Genomic DNA, 6,049 nt, shown 5'->3' with positions numbered 1-6,049 from the left:
ACAGAATCTGAAACAGGCTCCAGGCTCTGAGCTGTCAGCACAGAGCCCAATGCGGAGCTCGAACTCAAGGATCATGAGATCATGACCTGAGCGGAAGTCAGACGCTTAACCGACCAAGCCACCCAGGCGCCCCAGGATCTTAATTTTTGAATATTGATTTGCAAGTCAACTATTTCTCTTCATGTTTTCCACAGGAAGTTTCTGTACACCATGAATCCTAAGACTCCTACGTCATCATTTAAAGTCTAAGCTTGCAAACCTGATTTTATTGATACTCATAAACTTTTCAGATGGCTGGATTACCTAGATGTGTCTGTGTCTCTTCACAAGATTTCAACACACCTATTCAATAATGTAACTGCTCTAATGTTAAGAAAAACTACTGAAATTATGGGGGTTTTATTAACACCTAGCATTTTAGATTGACTTAAAATATGTATATTTTAATATAGTTTACTCAAATTGTATCATTTTCCAGTATACACATATTACACGGGCTTTCCTGTAAATATAGGTCTTTAAGTAGACACATCTTGAATGCTATATTAAGCCATACATTTCTTATCTCGTAAGTAGGTCAGGATACACTTGAGACATGGATTGCTAATATAGATAAGCCATTTGTACTCATCTTTCATCCATTCAACATGTTTTCTAAGTGCTTCCCATATACAAGGCATGCTTTTTAGGCTCTGTGGATACAACACAAGAAAATAAGTGAAGAGGGGCGCCTGGGTGGCTCAGTCGGTTAAGCACTGGAGGGGAGTTAGAGCCCCATGGCCGGCTCCATGCTGACAGCTCAGAGCCTGGAGCCTGCTTGGCATTCTGGGTCTCCCTCTCTTTCTGCCCCTCCCCGACTCATGCTGTCTCTCTCGCTCAAAAATAAATAAAACCTTAAAAAATTTCTATAACAAAAAGGCAAGAAGTGAAGCAATTTCCAACAAACATGGAGCTTGCATTTTAGGAAAGATGGGAGAAAGTAAGTTAACACACATGCCCATACAAACACGACACAATCACACAGTCACACACCCCCGCACACAAACGCATGCTATAATTAAGAAAACTGGAATGGGTAAGAGAGGTGGACGACAGGTAACTAAAACAAAAATAGTCTTCAGTCCCGGGAAATGGAGTCCGGGGTTGCAGGGTGGTCCGCTCCTAGCATGCCAAGGTGCTCACCCCAAACCCAGTCCCTCTGCCGGCATATCTTCCCCCAAGGAGCGCGACCACAGCTATGCCCTCATCCCTCATCCCCCCATCTGGTGGCCACGGAAGTGTTTGGGCAGATGTGAAGGCTCTTGCCTGGGTCTGCCCCTCACCGAGGCCTTGGGCAACGGCTGCCTAGGAGGGTCAGGAGCTGGGCGCAAGGATCTGGGAGGGCAGGAGAGGAGTGGGCCCAGCAAAGCAGGGGCCCAAACACAGTGGCAGGACCGGCCACAGAGCCCTGAGCGGGAACCGAGGATCAGCGGGTTACCATTGCCCAGACAGGGCCCACGCCCACCGTCCACTTACGAATTTAAAACCAGTTTCCCCAAACCATCATGTGGTTTCCTGACCATCGACCCAGGCAGGGTCTTTGAAGCCTTTGTCTTAGAGCAAGGCAAACAAGCTCATTTTGACTAACGGGTGCTTCCTTCAGTACTGGGAAGAAAGCCAGGAGCTGTTTTCTGTGGAATGTCACCCAGGCATCCCAAGAGATCAGAGGAAAGCTGCTTATACAGCCTGGTGCTCTCCCTGCAGTTCCTGCTGCTATCATGTGACCTCTTTGTCAGTTCCTTCTCAGAGCCACCCTGACTGGCCCCTGTCATTTAGCTGGTGTTTTTTGTTTTTGTTTTTGTTTTTGTTTTATTATCCAGGTTATTGCAATCCTTTTCCTCATGTTCTTCCACACTTCATATTCCAGGCTGGCCTGGCCAACATTCTATGCCCTAACTTCATCCTCACAGCTCTGTTCTTTGCTCTCAGCATCTCCCTTCATGTCTGGGTCAGGAATTTACCCCGCAAAGACTCCAACCACTTGGTCTGGACAGAGGGACTTCAAACATTGTTTGTATTCCAGAGACTAGCAGTAGGGACTCTGGGTGATCCTCGCTTCTCCCAGTACTCTTCAGGGCTGCAGGAGGAGTTCACGCAAGTTCAAGGGTGGGAGGGAGGCTGGCTCATGCACAGAAAGCAGCTTAACTTTCCTAGGACAGGCTCAGGCCTCTTCTATTCAGCAGTCATGAAGGAAGCTCTTCCCTCTTGCAAATTAAAGTGCTTCCCAGTAGACTTCAGTGCATAACCCTCCCTGGCTTCCTCCCTCAGTTCTGCCCCTTTTCCTGCCTGCTGGTTACCCCTCTTCCTCACAGAAGGCTGTGGGATTTTATCCTTGGGAAGCTGTCACTTAGCCTAGTACAGGAGGAGCTCCTGGCACCTGCCTTCTTTGCACCAGACACTAATTAATGACTGAACGTTGCAGAGTGACATTTCTAAGCTCGTGACTGATCACACTATAGACATTTTGATTTTATACCCAAGGCACCTTTTTTTCCCTTTTTATAAGGGAAGAAACTGATTTCTTTTTCCATAGAAAAATAGTTGCTCAATTGAAAAATCAGTATTAGAACTCTTAAGTTAAAGTGTTGACGCATAAACTAACACTAATTTCTAAGTCTCGTCTTTTTAAAATGTATTTTTTTTGTTAATAATTTTACAATAACGTAAAGGTAACCGAGTTTGGAGGCTAAAAAATACTCTAGATGTCTTGAGTTTATATATATATATATAATATATATATTATATATAATATATATATTTTATTATAATATAATATAAATATAATATATATATTATATATATACACACATACACACACATATATATACACACACATGTATATAGGCATACACACACACACACACACACACACACACACACACAAAGTATTTTCCCTAATTTTACTCTCCTAAATTTTATACATTTACAGAAAATTTTTGATGGTTTTAATAAATATCAGTATATGTGCACACACACACACAAGCCTATGTATGAACATATGCTTGCCCATGTTTAGGTTATATGAAAAGAAGGAACATGTTACTATATTCATCTCGTTTCTCAAAACAAAGCTTGGGTATAAGTCGTAATTCCTGATGGACACCTACTTCTTTGCAATCCCTTTTTCTTATCAGTATATCATTCGTTTCATCACCATGACCTTAGCATATTTATCAGATCCTAGTATCTTTTACAAGTGTACCATTCACCCATCTATCAAGCACCTGCGAAACAAAACCAGAGTCAAAATAAATTAATCCGTGTTAATTTCTGTTATTTACTAATATGTTACTAGGTTGTAGTAAATTGGTTTTCTTTGGAGAATAGTTTTGGAAAATGAATTTTAACCCAAATGAAAATATTTTAATGCTGAAATTCCAAGTATGTGACATGTCAATCAACAAGCATTTTATCTCCTAGTAAAAATATTTATGTATCATGCTAAACAGCAGCTATTTTTGTATAAGTTTCAAGAATATAACTATCACACACACACACACACACACACACACACACACACACACGAAATAATGGCACTAAAAATGTAAGAAATAGCTTTCAAGTCTTCCTAACCTGAGATTCACCCCTTTGCCTTTTTAGAGATAAAAAGACTGCCTCAGAGAAGAGACTGGATTTAAAAGTCTGTTGACTTTTAATGCTGTTGAGCTCAACCAGATTTCTATTTAAAAGTACAAGTCTAAGTGCTGCTACAGGCAGATAATAGTCATTTCAAGTAAGCTTAACAATTGAGGTAATTTTCACAAATGTCACTATCATGGGGCCAAATAGACAAAAGTGTGGTTTTCTAGGACTATTTCCATCAAAAATGTAATTCTGTAACGATAGGTAGAAAAAATGTGATAGAATTGCTTTGGGTAATATTTTATGAGAAAAACAAAAGAAGGTCACTTCTCTGGTACCCACATTATTTCATTAACTTAGATAAAATTCTCTCTGCTCTGCTATACATTTTTTGAAGAAAATCTTGGATGGTACATATACTCAGAAAATGGCCCTAAAAGTCATTCTTTGCTGAGAAAGAAAAGTTGCATGTTACACTCTACTGTTAAGCTGGATTTAAATTTGAAAAACTAGTGCACTACCGCTGTCTCCGTGACCTCCCTGAGCATCTTAGAAGCCTTATTTCACATTTTTATGTTTTATAGATACAGGGAAAATGTTTCTCAACTCAGCTCTGAACAATATTGAAGTAAGAGTTTACAATTCTCACTCGACTATTTTATACTTATACTTGAATAGATTTGTTCATAAAAGTATGTTTTCTTTTGCACGTTCTCAAAATCTAGATTAATGAAACTTGTTACTTTTCCAACGTGGTCTTTTCATTCAATACCGTATTGCAGAGCTGTAGAAAGAATGATGCATTGTCGATGTTGATCATATTCTATTGCATCCGTTAATCAGTTTATTTAGCCACGTATGAGTAAACAAATCCACTTTTAGATCAACTAAATATAGAATCATTCCAATACTTCACGCAATTTCTCTTACCTCACCATGAGAGATAATGTGGTGAAAAAAGAGCTACAATGATTACTATTTCGTTTTACCACCTTCTCTGATTTACACTTAAATAAGAAACAGTTTTTACTACCGTTAGTGCGGCTATTTTTATTTCAGCAGAGTTCAGATATAAATCCTATGCCTATAAATTGTAGGCAGGTAAATCAAGGATTTCATTTGTCTACTGGCCTCAGATTGCAATGCAGTCGTAGAGTTTCCAATAGAAACGCACACTGCATGGGAGCAGAATGTTATGATTCAGATCCGATCCAATCGGGCACTATGTTATCACTGGATACTTCAGGTATTATATAGATCAAGAGCTTAAGAATCACTTTTAAGTATAAAGAATATTTAGTATAACGTATTTTATGACTGCTTCACAGATCATACCACTAGGAGAGCATTAAAATGGGTCTGTGTGTGATGGATGAAGCAGCATTTGCCATGAGGGAGAATCTTCTAAAGATCCTTCCTTGGAAACAGTAATCAATTTTATAATGAATTGCATTTTAATGTTTTTTCAGATAGGGCACTTTACCACATTTTTAGACAACTCTGTAAAATATGCAAGGTAAATATCGTTATCCAAGAAGACGAGTCTTCTTATGAAACCAGATCGGATAAATGGAAAGTGAAGCATTTTTAAAAGATACCAGATATTTTATATGTAACTCAGGGTTACTGGAATACACTCATATTCATGTTTTCCATTAGAAAAAAATCAGGTCTGATGTTAGTGCAACATCCGATTTCATTTTAAAGCATGAGAAAGATCAGAACAAGATGGACAAGCTAAATATCCCCCCCTCTGAACCTAGCCTGGACTCTGACGATCTCTGAAAAATTATGCTTCCTAAGACAGACTGAGGACTATATTCAAACAATATTAAATACCCATTTTAGTGTATACATAGTATCTCTTTAAATATACATACACATTTCTGATGAACAAAAGTCTGGTAAGATATTTAGTACTAAAATTTACTACTAATTACAACAGCAGGGTGATTATAGGTTTTTCTTTTTATAAACATGTGTTACATAAAAAAAGTATTCGTTTACAAGTGTTTACTAACACTATTATATAGAAGCAACTGTTTTAGGTTCTGAACGGTGAATAAGATAGTGTCTTTATCACGGAGACTATAACATTAGAATAATTTCTATTTGAAAATAATGTAAATTTGTTATGATGACAATTTTGCAGTATTTTGTGCTTGAAAGCGGTGATTATTTCTGCATGATGAGAACAGAATAGTTTTTACTTCTTTTTCTGGTTGTTAAAAATGTCGTAAAATAAAGTAAGACTATTATTACAAAACAAAAATCAAAAACTGCCTTAACTCCTTACATGCAACTCTTTCAAAATTATGATTTACATTTTTTGTCTCTTCTAATTGTTCTCTCTCTGAGAAAACTCGCATTCTCAAAGTAGATCTTTATTTTATTACGTTCCTGTCAACCATGTTGTTTTCTCTGTTTA

The 6,049-nt window shown here is 38.2% G+C and overlaps 1 pseudogene; it reads left to right on the top strand.

Annotated features, from left to right (window-relative positions):
* The first annotated feature begins 1,677 nt into the window (after positions 1-1,677).
* The window catches only part of LOC122236339, a 31,641-nt pseudogene continuing 27,269 nt past the window's right edge, over positions 1,678-6,049 (top strand).

Source organism: Panthera tigris, chromosome A2 (genome assembly GCF_018350195.1).
Source record: "Panthera tigris isolate Pti1 chromosome A2, P.tigris_Pti1_mat1.1, whole genome shotgun sequence".
NCBI classification, from domain to species: Eukaryota; Metazoa; Chordata; class Mammalia; order Carnivora; family Felidae; genus Panthera; species Panthera tigris.
This window is presented reverse-complemented; position numbering and strand designations above follow the sequence as displayed.